Source organism: Hyla sarda, chromosome 2 (assembly GCF_029499605.1).
Source record: "Hyla sarda isolate aHylSar1 chromosome 2, aHylSar1.hap1, whole genome shotgun sequence".
Lineage (NCBI taxonomy): Eukaryota > Metazoa > Chordata > Amphibia > Anura > Hylidae > Hyla > Hyla sarda.
This window is the reverse complement of record NC_079190.1, coordinates 217,783,834-217,800,615: the sequence shown is the minus strand read 5'-3', so window position 1 is coordinate 217,800,615 and position 16,782 is coordinate 217,783,834. Positions and strand designations below refer to the sequence as shown.

General features: G+C 43.7%; 1 protein-coding gene across 5 annotated transcripts in view; it reads left to right on the top strand.

Annotated features, from left to right (window-relative positions):
* Positions 1-16,782, top strand: part of LOC130355757 (uncharacterized) — a 146,650-nt gene that overhangs the window by 95,672 nt on the left and 34,196 nt on the right. Inside the window, exons 1-2 of one of the 5 annotated variants that reach the window (XM_056556368.1) lie at positions 4,247-4,307; positions 4,351-4,402. The exons of the other annotated variants lie outside the window; for them this stretch is intronic. The gene's annotated coding sequence lies outside the window, so the exon portion shown is untranslated. Of the gene's footprint in view, positions 1-4,246; positions 4,308-4,350; positions 4,403-16,782 lie in introns of those variants that run through there. 5 annotated transcript variants of the gene reach the window in all.

The following is a 16,782-nucleotide window of genomic DNA, read 5'->3' as shown; positions in this document are numbered from 1 at the left end:
AAAGTTGATCACCGCGTCTAAAGTGAAAGTTAATAAGTGCTGGTTAGCTCAGAGGGCTGTTCGGGATCGCCGCTGTGAAATCGCGGCATCCCGAACAGCTGTAGAACACGAGGAGGGTCCCCTTACCTGCCTCCTGGTGTCCGATCGCCGAATGACTGCTCAGTGCCTGAGATTCAGGCATGAGCAGTGAAGCCGCAGAATCATTGAGCAATGTTATCCTATGGGATAACAATGCTCAATGTAAAAGAACAGTGTGTGCAGTGTTATAGCCCCCTATGGGAGCTATAACATTGCAAAAAAATAAAAATAAAAAGTTAAAAAATAAGAATCACCCCCCTTTTCCCATAAAAAAACTGTGTAAATAAAAATAAGAATAAACTATATAAAATATATGTGGTATTGACGCATCCGGAAATGTCCAAATTATAAAAATATATCATTAATTAAACTGCACGGTCAATGGCGTATGCGCACAACAATTCCAAAGTCCAAAATAGCATATTTTTGGTCACTTTTTATATCATGAAAAAATTAATGAAAAGCGATCAAAAAGTTCAAAAAATGAGCCCTCATACCGCCCCGTACGCGGAAAAATTAAAAAGTTATAGGGTCAGAAGATGACAATTTTAAACATATAAATTTTCCAGCATGTAGTTATGATTTTTTCCAGACGTATGACAAAATCAAACCTATGTAAGTAGGGTATCATTTTAATCATATGGACCTACAGAATAAAGAGAAGGTGTAATTTTTACCGAAAAATTTACTGCGTAGAAACGGAAGCCCCCAAAAGTTACAAAATGTTTTTTTTTGTAACAGAGCTGGACGTGGATCCTCTAACCTGTTTGGCTGATGACACGGACTGTATCGGGGAGTGGAGTCTAAGGTGTCTTCACCAGAGCCCTCTGCAAGGCAGGATGGGCTTGCTGCGGCAGGCGACACCCAGGTCACTACCCCCGACACGGCTCGACCACACAGGTAGCTGGGCAAGGCGAGGAAAGATAAGGCAGTAGCGTAGTCAGACGTAGCAGAAGGTCAAGACAGGCGGCAAAGGTGCGAAGTCTGTAACGTAGCAGGAAAGTCTGGATACACGGATAAAGCAAACAGGCAATATAGAACGCTTAATCTCAGGCTAGGGGCACAGAAGATCCGGCAGGGAAGTGGGGGAGGTGCAGGAACTTTATAATGTAGTGACAGGTGTGACAGTAAATATGGGCGTACTGGCCCTTTAAATTTCAGAGCTCCAGCGCACGCACGCACCCTAGGAGACAGGGACGCGCTTGCCGGAGCTGAAACAAAGGGGAGAAGGCGGCAGCGGAGCATGATGAGTGACGGGCTGGCATTCTCATGCGGGTGCGTCCCACCATGCGAATCCCAGCCCCGCCGGCAGACAGGGACTCTGCGCTCATGGCCGGTGCATGCAGCCGGAGTGTGGAGTGTAACAGTACCCCCCCAACCCTTCTGTCTCCCCCTCTTTTTGCAGGAAAAGAACTTCTGGATTAGGTCACGGTCTAGAATATTATCTTGTGGCTCCCAAGACCTTTCCTCCGTTCCGAATCCTTCCCAATCTACAAGGAAGAAACATTTTCCTCTGATAAGTATGGATTCCAGAATGTCCTCAATAATAATAACTTCGGGGGTACCTGAAATGGGAATAGGAGAAATGTATTTTTTTATAGAAGCAGTTATGGATGACAGGTTTCAAGAGGGAGAAGTGAAAATTATTCGGGATCTGGAGAGAGGAAGGCAGATGCAGAGACTAAGCCACTGCATTTAGATGTTTCTTGACCTTGTAAGGACCCAAAGAACAAGGACCCAGTTTATAGCAGGGTACTTTGAAGCTGATATATATATATATATATATATATATCTATATATATATATATATATATATATATATATATGACAACCACACTCTGTCTCCAGGAGAGAATTCAGGAGGAGAACGCCATTTCTTGTCCGCTTGAGATTTCATACAGGTCATGGCATATAAGAGGGAGAGCCGAGTCTTCTTCCAGATGGAGGTCAAATTCTGTACTAGTTCATCTGCCATAGGGACACCGGAGGAAGAAGACAAGGGAAGGGGTGGACGTGGATGAAGTCCATAGACTACATGAAAAGGCGAAGTCCCAGCGGATTCGGAATCCCTATGGTTGTAAGAAAACTCAGCCCAGGGGAGTAAATTGGTCCATTCGTCCTGACGAGCTGAAACAAAATGGCAAAGGTAGTCCCCAGAGACTTGGTTCACCCTTTCGACTTGTCCATTAGATTGAGGGTGATAAGCCGAAGAAAAATGTAATTTGACTTGGAGACGTGAGCAGAGGGCCCTCCAGAATTTTGAGACAAATTGAACTCCCCGGTTGGATACAATATGGGTAGGCAGTCCATGTAAGTGGAAAATGTGGTGGAGAAAAAGTTTAGCACGCTGCGGTGCCGATGGTAATCATGGCAGGGGCACAAAATGAGACATTTTAGAGAATCGGTCTACTATAAACCAAATGACTGTATTGCCGCCAGAGGAAGGAAGGTCGGTAATAAAGCCCGTGGCAGTATTGGCCAAGGTCGCTCAGGAACTGGCAAAGGTTGCAGGTTGGAGCGAGGGGTCTTGTCCCGGGCACAGACCGAACAGGAACGGACAAAGTCAACGACGTCCTGTTTTAAAGTTGCCCACCAATACTGTCGGGATATGAGTTGTAAGGATTTACGGATACCGGCATAACCAGCCAACTATTAGGAATGACCCCATTTCAAGACTCAAAGTCTGAGACGGGGAGTTACGAAAGTCTTTCCAGGAGGCAGGTGCTGAAGAGTTGCTGGTGCTGCAGAAATTAGATGATTAGGAGGTATAATATGTTGAGGATGGGATTCTTGGTCGTGTATATCGGAGGATCTAGACAGAGCATCTGTTCTTCTCTGCTGGACGGAAGTGAATAAAAAAGTCAAATCTGGAGAGGAACTGAGACCAGTGAGCCTAACGAGGGTTGAGATGATGAGCAGTCTGTAGATGTATAAATAGTAATTGGGTGTACAGAGCCCTCCAAGAGATAACGCCATTCTTCCAAGGCCAACTTTATAGCCGCGATCTCGCGATCTCCTATGGTATAATTTCTCTCCGCAGAAGAGAAGGTCTTGGAGAAAAAAAACGCAAGTTACAGTTCTACCTTTGGAGGATTTTTTGTGTCAAAACTGCACCTGCACCTACTGAAGATGCATCCCTTTCCAGAATAAATGGCTTGCCTGGATCGGGTCTTGATAACATAGGAGCAGAAGCAAAGGTGGACTTTAATTGTTTGAAAGCTTCTTCAGCCTCAGGAGTCTAGACTTTAGGATTAGCAGTCTTCTTGGTAAGCGAAACAATGGGAGCTACTAGAGTTGAGTAGTGAGGAATGAATTGCCGATAGTAATTGGCAAAGCCGAGGAAGGGCTGAATCGCTTTCTGACCAGTAGGTTGTGCCCAGTCCAGTACTGCGGATAACTTGTTGTGATCCATTTGTAGACCTTGACTGGTAACAATGTAGCCCTGAAATGGGAGTCTTTTCAAAAGTACACTTCTCCAGAGATGATTTTCACGAAGACGCTGTAACACTTGACAGAGGTGAGAGCGATGAGACTTGGCGTATTTCCTCATGTCGCTCAGAGAAACGGATATCAATCCAAGTGTATAAGTTCATTCAGGCTAGATGGCAATTCCCGGGCAGCAAGGACATCCTTGATTTGACTTGATAATCCTCTCTTGAAGGTAGTGCAAAGAGCTTCATTATATCATGACAACTCCGATGCCAGAGTACGAAATTGTATGGCATACTCGCCCACAGAGGAGTTGCCCTGAGATAGACTCAGCAATGCTGACTCAGCGGAGGAAGCTTGGGCTGGTTCTTCGAAGACACCTCAAAATTTTGACAGGAATGCCTGGAGATTAGTAGTGAGAGCATCACTGCGATCCCAAAGCACTGAGTCACAAAACCACAACAGGACTTGGGATCCCCCTCATATTTCTCTGGAAGAGACAAGCGGAGTTGTAGATCCGGAGACAGCTGCAGGAGCGGGAGGCAAAACCGGAGCAGGAGGAGGCTGTGGCTGTGGCGGTTGTTGTTGTGCAGTGAGTAACTGCTGCCTCATGGCGGACAACTGGCTCAACTGCTGTACCTGCTGGGCCAACTGCTGTGACTGGAGTGCCACGATGGAAGCAAGATCCGGATTATCTGGCAGAGAAATCCCAGCAGGATCCATGGCCGGATATTGGACCAGCTGGACCTGGATCCTCTAACCTGTGTGGCTGATGACACGGACCGTATCGGGGAGCGGAGTCTATGGTGCCGCTGGTCTTCACCAGAGCCTGCCGCAAGGCAGGATGGGCTTGCTGCGGCCAGGTCGCTACCCCCGACACAGCTCGACCACACAGGTAGCTGGGCAAGGCGAGGTACCAAAGGATAAGGCAGTAGCGTAGTCAGACGTAGCAGAAGGTCAAGGCAGGCGGCAAAGGTGCGAAGTCTGTAACGTAGCGGGAAGGTCTGGATACACGGATAAGGCAAACAGGCGATATGGAACGCTTAATTTCAGGCTAGGGGCACTGAAAATCTGGCCTGGAAGTGGGGGAGGTGCAGGAACTTGTATAATGTAATGACAGGTGTGATAGTAATTATGGGCCTTAGGAGGCCCTAGGAGACAGGGAGGCACGTGCCGGAGCCGAGACACAGGGAAGGAGGCGGCAGCGGAGCATGGTGAGTGATGGTCTGGGATTCGCATGCGGGCACGTCTGCAGATTTGCTGCTGCAGAATTTGCTACCCTAATTGACTTCAATCGGTAGGAAAATCAGCTACAGATCTGCAGCAGAAAATACGCACTTGTGAACGGGCCCTTAGGCTAGGTTCAACACAGGTTTTTTTCTGGCGTTTTTTGGAAAACTGCCACTGCAGTTTTAAAAAACCAGTAGTGGATCCAGTAGGAAGAAGTACAAGTCCTTCTTTTACATTTCCTATTTCTTTGAATACACTTCTGGCTTTGACTCAAAAAACTATAGTGGCAGTTTTCCAAAAAACACCACAAAAAGGCCTGTGTGGAAACCTAGCCTTACAATTGTATAAATGTTAGTTTATTGAATAATAAAACATTAACTATTAATGTTAACTTTATTCTTTTTTTATTATTAAAGTGGTACAAAATTTTTATAGCTTTTGCTACATTATAGAAAAAAAAACTTAAAAAATGTGCTTTGCATCACCATATTCTGAAAGCTATTAAGTTTTTGGCCTGTGATGCTGTAGTTTTTGTTTATATAATGTTGGAATAGATATAAGTTTTTGAAAAATTTGTATTGCATGTTTTTGGGAAGTGATATTAACAAAATTCTGGCATTTGGTATTGTTTTGGCTAGTTCATGGCATTCACCATATTGGAGTAATATTGTATTTTAATTGTTCGGACATTTCTACATGTGATGATACTAATTATGTTTATTTATTTATTTGAACTTTAGATTTTTTTTGATAAAGGAAAAAAGGACAAAGCCCATTTTAACCTCATCCCCTTAAGGACCGAGGGTTTTTCCGTTTTTGCATTTTCGTTTTTTCCTCCTTGCATTTAAAAAATCATAACTCTTTCAATTTTGCACCTAAAAATCCATATGATGGCTTATTTTTTGTGCCACCAATTCTACTTTGTAATGACATCAGTCATTTTGCCCAAAAATCTACGGCAAAACAGAAAAAAAAATCATTGTGCGACAAAATTGAAAAAAAAAACACGCTGTTTTGTAACTTTTGGGGGCTTCCGTTTCTTCGTAGTACATTTTTCGGTAAAAATTACACCTTATCTTTATTCTGTAGGTCCATACGATTAAAATGATAACCTACTTATATAGGTTTGATTTTGTCGTACTTCTGGAAAAAATCATAACTACATGCAGGAAAATTTATACGTTTAAAATTGTCATCTTCTGACCCCTATAACTTTTTTATTTTTCCGTGTATGGGGCGGTATGAGGGCTAATTTTTTGCACCATGATCTGAAGTTTTTAGCGGTACCATTTTTGCATTCATAGGACTTATTTTATTCATTTTTTCATGATATAAAAAGTGACCAAAAATGCACTATTTTGGACTTTGGATTTTTTTTGCGCGTACGCCATTGACCGTGCAGTTTAATTAACAATATATTTTTATAATGCGGACATTTCCGCACGCGGCGATACCATATTTGTTTATTTTTATTTACTCTGTTTTTTTTTTTAGGGGGAAAAGGGGGGTGGGTGATTCACACTTATAATAGGGAAGGGGTTAAATGATCTTTATTCACTTTTTTTTTTTCCACTTTTTTTTTCCGGTGTTATAGCTTCTATAGGGACCTATAACACTGCACACACTGATCTATTACATTGATCACTGGTTTCTCATAGGAAACAAGTGATCGATGATTCTGCCGCTTGACTGCTCATGCCTGGATCTCAGGCACTGAGCAGTCATTGGGCGATCAGACAGCGAGGAGGCAGGTAGGGACCCTCCAGCTGTCCTGTAAGCTGTTCGGGATGCCGCAATTTCGCCGCGACTATCCCAAACAGCTCCCTGAGCTAACCGGCATGCTTTCACTTTCACTTTAGACACGGCGTTCAACTTTGAACGTCGCGTCTAAAGGGTTAATAGCGCGCGGCACCGCGATCAATGCCGCGCGCTATTAGCCACGGGTCCCTGCCCGACCCGTGGCCACGCGTTATAGATCGGGAGCGGACTCATGACGTACCGGTACGTCATGGGTCCTTAAGGAGTTACGGACCAGGCCAATTTTATTTTTACGTTTTCATTTTTTGCTCCTTGCCTTCTAAAATCCATAACTCTTTTATATTTCCATCTACAGGCCCATATATGGGCTTGGTTTCTCCGTGACCAATTGTACTTTGTAATGAAACCTCTCATTTTACCATAAAATGTATGGCGAACCCCCAAATTTTTTTTTAGGGAGGAAATTTAAATGAAAACCACAATTTTGCACATTTTGGAGGGTTTTGTTTTCACACTGTACACTTTACGGTAAAAATGACACGTTTTCTTTATTCTGTTGGTCAATAAGATTAAAATGATACCCATGGCTAGATACCTTTATATTTTTGTACTGCTTAAAAAAAATCTAAAACTTTTTGTACAAAACCAGTAATCTAAAATTGCCCTATTTTGACAACTTATAACTTTTTCATTTTTCCGTATATAGGGCGGTATGAGGGCTCATTTTTTGTGCCGTCATGTGTACTTTTTATCGATACCACATTTGCATATATAAAACTTTTAGATCATTTTTTATTAATTTTTTTTAAATAAAATGTGACAAAGAAGCTGCATTTTTGGACTTTTTTTATTTTTTACGTTTACGCCATTCACCGTACGGCATCATTAACATTATATTTTGATAGTTCGGACATTTACGCAAGTGGCGGTACCAAATATGTTTATTTAAAAAATTACGCTTTTTGGGGGTAAAATGGGAAAAATTTACAATTTAAATTTTTATTGGGGGAGAGGATTTTTCACAATTTTTTTTACTTTTTATTTTAACATTTTTCAACTTTTTTTTTTACACTTTTTATGTCCCCAGAAGGGACTATCTATAGCAATCATTTGATTGCCAATACTGTTCAGTGCTATGCATAGGACAGATCAGTATTATCGGTGATCTTCTGCTCTGGTCTGCTCGATCTCAGACCAGAGCAGAAGACCCCGGGAGACGGCCGGAGCCAGGTGAGGGGACCTCCGGTTGCCATGCTGGATGATCGGATCGCTGCGGCAGTGCTGCGGGCGATCCGATCATCCATTTAAAGTACCGCACTGCATTTAACTGCATTTGCATTAAAGTACCGCATTTAAAGTACCGCATCTGTATTTATCACGGCATCTGAGGAGTTAATGGCGGACATCCGTGCGATCATGGATGTCGGCCATTACGGGAACCTGACGCGAACACCGTTCCGATGCTCGCGGTCATACACAGGACGTAAATGTACGTCCTGGTACGCGAAGTACCGCCAAACCAGGACGTACATTTACATCTGTGGTCGTTAAGGGGTTAAAATGGAGCATATTTAAAATTTTCAAATAAATTTTTACTTTTTATTACAATTGTAGTCTTTTTAGAGGGTTTTCACATGTGATTGCTCGATCACAGTACAATGTACTGCTAGTGTGTCGAGGGTGCTGATAGAAACTGCTGCACATGCTTTTTACTGTTCCATCTAGGAGGATAATTGAAAACTTTGATTCTGATCATTAACAGCAAGTCTCAGCTGCTGATAGAAACCGACACCCATAAGGTATGGAACAGGATAAACGCCAAAGTTCCTCTGCACACATTCAACGTAACATAATGTTGATATTACCAAGGAAAGGCCATCTTAAATTAATATGGGCCTGTACGTTTCATTATTTCTTCTGGATCAGGACAGTAACAACTAAAATTCATCATGTCCGTTAGACCCAGTTCAAACTTTGCTGCTGGATACAATTTTTGCATACTGTTTTTTTTTTTTTTAAATAGAATTAGGGGTAGATCTATAAAAGATGAGAGGCAAAACAATTTAAATTATGCTCCTCCTTCCTATAGACTCCACTACAACTATTAGTTGAAAACACATAATAAAAAAAACCCCAGCAAACTGCATAAATAATTGTGCAGCCACAGGAAGTGAGTATGGCCAAAGACCAGGGGAAGAATTTTTTAAGACCAGCATCTCAGACTCTAGTCTTAAGAAAATTAAGGCTGTCTTAACATGTGCCAGATTTATTAGGAGGCACAAGCCTCTTAATAGGTTTTATGGATCCCACGCACACATACCATGCACCAGACTTAGAAATCTACACCATCTCCAGGCTGGAGTAGATTTCTGATAAAACTTGCACCAGTTGCTGCCATATATTAAGATAAATCTTCTGTGCAGCAGGAGGCCACACCCCTCATGACAAGCCATGCTCCCTTTCTCTTAAAGGGGTACTCTGCCCCTAGACATCTTATCCCCTATCCTAAGGATAGGGAATAAGATATCTGATCGCAGGGGATCCATCCGGTGTTCTGAACACTTATGGCGGCCATGTTCGTGATGTCATGCCACACCCCCTCCATTCATGTCTAAAAGAGGGGGCGTGATTTATGACCACAGCCATCACACCCCCTCCTATAGACATGAATGGAATGGAGGGCGCGTAGCGTGATGTAATGACAAACGTTGCCCAAAGCGTCTGGCCTGACCTGTGAGGGCTCCCAGCAGCCGGACCGCTTAGGATAGGTAATAAGATGTCTAGGGATGGAATACCCCTTTAAAGTGGCAGAATGGCAAAAAGTCACACAGTTTTTTTTTTTTTTGCAAAATAATGACTTTTGCAATAATGTTTTACTTTTATGTGCTAGAAGACTGGCATCCTTCCTTGATGAATTCCCCCTAAATATTTTCCTTCTCACAGTGTAAGGAAATCCTGTCAAATTTTTGGTGATCATTTGATTAATCACCCTAATGTCAGTATTGTGTTAGAGATGCAAAGAATTACAACGGGTATGCTTTTGCTTACACATGTTTTTTTACCCTGTGGATTCCAACATGAATTCCACAATGAAAAATCTCTTATTTGATTGTGGTGGCCCAGCATATCTGTACCAACTGTTATGCCCAACTTGGCTCAGGGAGCTGTAGCCTTATAAGGTTTGTCTGGAGTGCTTAGACCTATATTTCTATGTTTTCTTACAATGCAAATGTATAGTCTGTGTTTCTGTGTTAGAACATACATACACTGAGTCTTCGCAAGAATATAAGGGGTTACAAGTTTGCTAAACTGTACATGCATTACCTTTTGCAACATGTTAAGAGAAGTAGTACTGTATATAGTCACATGTCCAACTCATGCCAAATGGTTGTTCAGCTGCACCCGCTATCCTAGTGTAGGGGAGTGGATGTGCACCATAGGGGCCATACACGTGCACACATTTTGTGCCCTTTTCCAATCCCTGCCGGGTACCGCCTGTATAACCCTGCTCTACTTGTAATCTGGTGCCTAAGCAACAAAGTGGTTTTCTATGTCTGTCTGCCTTGTTCTTGGGTTCCTGACCTAGGCTTGTTTCCATACTTTGTCTATGCCTGATCCTCCTGTACTTTGCTGCCCTCCTGTGTGTAACCTGGACTGTCGACCAAGCCTCTGTTTTCTGAGCTAGCTAACACCACCTGGCTTCTTCTGAGCTACTAAGCTCTACTATAAACACAATCTCAGCTCTGCTACATCACACTCTGTTTGCTTTGCTTTTGCAATTAACATCGGCTCAGTCCTCCTGCCTTAATCCCCGATGCTTGACACCAGGGCATTCTGGCCTGTCTGGTCAGCTGCAACTTAACCGAGACCACTCAACTTCTGCCAACAGTTCTCCCTAATTTCTTTTCTCTGACTGCTACAATTTCTGCTTTAACCACCAAGGGAGTGGAAGCAAAGAAATGGGAGAAAACTTAAATGAGAGAGTTGCTTTGTGGTTTCTTTTCAAAACTCTTCTCCCCAGAGGAATAGAACTAAATCATTGGTGACCAAAAACTGTTTGCTGCTAAAATGATCCTAGAAGAGTGGAGATACCTCCTGGAGGGTAGCTGCATCTGGTGATAATCTACACAGACCACAAAAACCTAATTTACCTACAGTGCACACAGCATCTGAACCCTCAACAAGCTCGAAAGGCATTCTTCCTTGCATGATTTGATTTCCTACTACATTTCTGCCTAGCAGATAAGCTGATAACATTAAGCTGATGCTTTCTCTCGGTCCTTTGATCCAGAAGACCAGATCTAGGAACCTAAACACACTCTTGACCCTACTCGTCAGGTCTTGGTAGCCCCAGTACAGGTGAAAGACATTCCTCCAGGAAAGACCTATGTCCCTCCTGCCAAGAGAAAGAGAAATCTCACCCATGGACATTGTTGTAAGTATGCAGGTCACCCTGAAGTAGGTAAGACTCTAGATTCGTTCTCCCATCAATATTGGTGGAATACTCTACCTAAAGATGTCCGGGAGTTCGTGTCTACCTGCTTTAGGTCCAACCACTGCCCATTCCAGAAATGCCCTGGCAGCATATGACATAGACTTTGTCACTTACCTACTATCTTCTGCTGGATTGTGGTGGATCAATTTTTGAAGATGGCTCATTTTGTCCCACTTCTGGGATTTCCATCTGCTAACCACCTGGCCCATCTGTTCATAGAGCATATATTCTATTTCTACGGTCTTCTGCATATCGTCTTCAATTGAGGGGTGCAGTCCTTGTATGCAGCAAAAATCTGATATTAATGTGTCTACCAACCAAAAATCGAACATCTATTTGTAGACCTAGAAGCCGGCTTCTTACATGACAGTGCGCTCAACCTATCACCGACCGAGGCGGAACATTGCTGCAGCCGGTGATAGGCTGATGGCTCTCCGACGTTCCCGTCCCCAGGAAGCAGGTGAGGCCGGTACCGAAGGTGAGTTAAAGTTTATTTTGTTTATCTTTTGCAGCCCGGGCATAGGGATACAGCATACAGTACAGAGTTCCAGTGCCGGCTGCCCGCATGGGGACAGCGCAGCGCTGGGCTGATAATTAATTGGGAGGGGGGAGAAGCAGAACAGTGCCCACGGGTCACATGATTTGGGGGGGGGGGGGGGAATACCGCTATATAACGTGGAACCACCATAAGTTACAAAAATACAGTGAGACCCATTTTTGGTCATACTGCCCAGTTCTACTTACTTTACCTCTCCTCTGGCTGGCACTCCCGGTATATGCTACTATATCACTTAGCTTATTTTTAGGGAAGTGTCCCAGTGAGAGAGTTAATATCTATTCTTAGAAAGTGAGGCAGTTTACTTTAGGGATGTACAGTATTAACAGGGTAGGTTCCTGAGCAGGGCTGTCCTTATCAGGATGTTCACTTTGCCTACCGCAGGACGAGTGCAGGGGTATCTATCAGGGCAATAACAGGCTCCCTACCCCCCCCCCCCCCACACACACACACCCTGTTGTCCTTCCCGTCTCCCATCCCGAGTCACGGGGTTAGGGTGAGAGATAGTAAGATTGATACCTTACGGAAAACATAATGTTTATTTTCAATTTAGGTCACCATAGAGCTAACTAATTGTATTGAGTCTGTGGCGATATTTTTTGTGGCTCATTTTAGTGGTTTTGTGGCTTGTCTTTGTGCACTTATCACACAGGTGTGTTTGTACTGTGGTGTTATCCCTGTTGATTACAGGCGTTTTATATGGATACTGAATAAATGTTAAGTTTTAGGTCTACAAATAGATGTTTGTACAGTCCTCGTATTCCTTTGCCTGCTCCTGCGACCTTTGGAGATTAACCAAAGACCATCTGGAGACTAACCAAAGACTCTAGCTCTCTTGTGGTGTCCATATGAAGAAGAATGCAGACACCAGGTGAAGACCCCCTCCTTAGTTTTTTTCCTGGCAATAAGGTCTGGCTCAGCTCCCAGAACATCTGCATAAAAGTACCAAGTTTCAAGTTTGCTCCCTGCTTTCTTACAAACTCTGGACGTCTTCTGCTCTTCGGATACCTAACTCTTTACATGTATCGCTCCTGAATCTTCTGGTTTTAAGTTTCTACTCCAGATTACCTTCCACCACTGCTTCTGTTGCTGCAGTCGAGGAATCTGAATTCAAAGTGACCAAAATCCTACTTCAAAGTAGTCGGTGGCAAGAGGTACTTCTTGGCTGACTGGAAGAACTACAGTCCTGAGGAGCATTCCTGGAACCTGAAGAAAATATACATGCTCTGAATATACTAAAAACAAATTAACCAGCACATCAGAACCAAGAAGAGGGGGTGTGAGAGAGAGGTTGGTAGCCGCTAGCATGCAGTGCATCCTGTTGCTTCTCCTGGGAGAGACACAGGATTTGTGCACATCCTTGATTCCTGCCCTCCACCAATCTCTGCCAGGCACCATCTATATAGCCTTGCTCTATCCGTTATCTGATGTTTGAGCAACATTGTGGTTTTCTACAGCAAATGTTCCTGTCTGCATTGTTCCTGCATTCCTATGTTCCTGACCTAAGCCTGTTTCCTGACTTTGTCTCTGCCTGATCTTCCTGTACTTTGCTGAAGTACAAGTTCCACGCATTGGAGTGAGATAAAGGGTGAAAACCAGGGGAATACTTAGACTCCACTACCAAATTTAGCCCAAAGCCAAACTGGTAAATGGCAAAGTGAGTCCACACCAGTTGGGGCTTTACAGGGTAAAATCTAATCTCTTATAGGTTATCTGTTACTAGACCAGGGAACTGCACAGTAAGCCTTAGGTGTAGTAAGAGTGAGACATGCTACAGGTAGGCCACCATATTCCTAGTCATATTTACAGTCAAGTTAATCTGTCTAGCCATCGTCCTGCTGCAACGGTAAAGGTTTCTATAGAAAGGAGTAACAAGTTTAGTGTACCATTCAAAAAAAATATAGGGTTCTATTGCAACAGGAAACTAGGTGGTGCTTGCCTCAGGTCCTGGTCCAGCAGCATACTGCTAAGTTGGGGAATTCCTCCTAGATGCACCAAAGGAGTTGTGTCTCAGCAAGATCCAAGTAAGTGGAGAGAAATTCTGCACATTTACCATGATCCACTTCCATGAAGACCCTGGTCCATTTGCTCAGTTAAATAGAACACAAGCTTGTGCAACACAAAGACAGTCTACATCCTCAATGAACATTCCCAAGTCCAGGTACAGAGTATTGGAGTAGACATTCCCCAGAAAGTGAAGTAGGACCACAGGTGCAAAATAGCATGAAAGCAACAAATCTGCACAAATCTAAAGGGACACTGGCTAGTGACAAAATATTACTTCTCAAACCAAAGGTGTATTCTTAAGAACTGTACAAAAATTTCTGCAACATTTCAAAGTATTTGCATTGTACTAATCTGTTTGAGTTCAGTTTATAGTTGTTTTTCAAATCTTGTGTAAGGGGAACAGCTTCACTGAAAAAGGCGTGTGTTGGAATCTACAGAGGAATGCAGGGTTTCACAACTTAAGTTATGAGACAAAAATCAGGGACTACCACCCTCATCATCAGCCATCACTATCACTACTTAATCCCTGGGTAACCACTACATGCTTTTTCTGGCATTACAAACTTTTATGGGTACTCCAATTGTAAGATTTTGTCAAAATCATGCCCAGGCTGCCGCCATGAAAGCAAAAACTCTACTTACCTCCCATCGCTCACCAGGTGCCTCCGGTATCGCTGCTCTCTCCCCCAATGTGATCCTCTTACTGCTGCGAGGGTTGGCTAGTCAGACTGCAGCTCAGCTAACCCCTGCCCTTAGTGTATCCCACCTTGGCCAGTGATGGACTGAGAAAAATAATTTTTATCCCAGCAATCACCTATGTTGTTGCAAACTTCAAAGTGTTTGTTCACATGGCAGATAACAGGACACGCTTTGGTGTAACGCCTTCTTCAGCCTGTCCACTATACAGAGTGATCTACTGCTAGTTCTATGCATGAGGAGGTGCCAAGTGATTATGCTGACCAATTTGTATATCCCTGTTCATCTCTTACTACTCAAACACAAGTGCCCTGTGATACTCCTGAGCCTTGTTTTTCTACATATGTATCTATGGACTTGTGCACCCCACTTTATTGCTCTGGCGCTCTCCCACCGGCATCTGGCCTCATCACTTGGCCCCTCCTCGTGCTTATAACTAAGATTAGATTACTCCATATAGTAGACAAGCTGAGGATGGTTTTAAGCTAAAACTTGTCCTGTTATCTGCCTTGTGAATAAACACTTGCAACAACATGCACCACATCAACGCAAGCACCAGGGATTAGCTGAGCCGCAATGTGGCCAATTGGGCCCCAACACCAGGAAGAAGACCGATGCAGGTCACACTGCTGCTAAGCCAATTACTGGGCAAGGCAGAACACCGCTGTGGCCACCGATTAGCTGAGCTGCATTCTAATGTGTTGATCACCAACACTGGAAAGAAGCCATTTTTTTTTTTTTATTAAGTAGCCCTTTAATCATGAGATCATCACATGAACATATCTTAACAGATTAAGCAAAACCTCTAAATGTGCATACTTTTTACTGCGAATGGATTTGCTTTTGCAATGCAGTTATTGGCTGTGCAGTTTTTACAGACAAAATATTTTTTCAAAAAGTTATCAAAACTGTCTGAAAGAAATACGGTCTTTGTTACCCATAGCAACCAATCAAATCTCAACTGCTCTTTTAAAATGAATGCTGTGCTTTGTTTAGGGTAGTTTTGAGGCCTACTGTGTTTCACATTTGTGTACTATGGTAATTGGCATATAACTGGGGTGATAGAAAACATGATGTGGGATAATGGTTGTAGGATCTAATGTACTTTTTAATGGATCACTTAACCCCTTAAGGACGCAGGGAGCGTACAGGTATGCCCTGACGTCCTGGTACTTAAGGACTCAAGGCGTACCTGTATGCCCTGGTCTCGTTTAGCGCGTTTAAACCATTCTCACCAGTGGAGAACGGGTTAAACCCGGTGGGTCTTGGTTGCTACGGGCAACCAGGACCCACGGCTAATGATCGCGGCATCTAATACAAAAGTGAAAGAATCCCAGCAGTTCAGCGAAGCCGATCGGGGCTATCGCGACACAATCGCAATATTCCGATCAGCTTACCAGACAACAAGAGGTTACTCACCTGCCTCTCTGTCGTCCGATCGGCGACATACTACTCCATTCCTGCTCAGCAGGCAGGAGCAGCAGAGCACCGGTAACACTGATCAATGCTATGCTATGGCATAGCATTGATCAGTGTATTCAACCAGAAGATCACATGTTGTAGCCCCCTATGGGGGCTAAAAAAAAGTGTACAAATAAAAGTTAACAAAAGTTCATTAACCCCTCCCCTATTAAAAGTTTAAATCACCCCCCTTTCCCATTTTTTAAATAAAATAATGTAATAAAGAATAAAAATAATCATATGTGGTATCGCAGCATGCGTAAATGTCCAAACTATTAAAATATAAGGTTAGCTAACCCATATGGTCGATTCGCTTCATATACCATAAAAATATTAATAAGAAGCAATCAAAAAGTCCCATCAAAACAAAAATGGTACCAATAAGAATTACAGACCACGGTGCAAAAAAAATGAGCCCTCATATAGCCCTGTATGCGGAAAAATTTTCAAGTTATAGGGGTCAGAAGATGACAATTTTAAACATACAAATTTCGATGCATGTAGTTATATTTCTTTTAAGTAGTAAAATAAATAAAATCAACATAAATTGGGTATTGTTACGCCTAGCGCTCCGGGTCCCCGCTCCTCCCCGGAGCGCGTACGGCGTCTCTCTCTCCGCAGCGCCCCGGTCGGTCCCGCTGACCGGGAGCGCTGCCCTGTCATGGCCGTTGGGGATGCGATTCGCACAGCGGGACGCGCCCGCTCGCGAATCGCATCCCAGGTCACTTACCCGTTCCCGTCTCCTGCTGTCATGTGCTGGCGCGCGCGGCTCCGCTCTCTAGGGCGCGCGCGCGCCAGCTCCCTGAGATTTAAAGGGCCAGTGCACCAATGATTGGTGCCTGGCCCAATTAGCTTATTGTGTTCACCTGTGCACTTCCCTATATCTAGTCACTTCCCTTGCACTCCCTTGCCGGATCTTGTTGCCTTAGTGCCTAGTGAAAGCGTTCCCTAGTCTGTTCCTAGTCCGTGTTCCTGACCTCCTGCCGTTGCCCCTGACTACGATCCTTGCCGCCTGCCCCCGACCTTCTGCTACGTCCGACCTTGCTTCTGCCTACTCCATTGTACCGCGCCT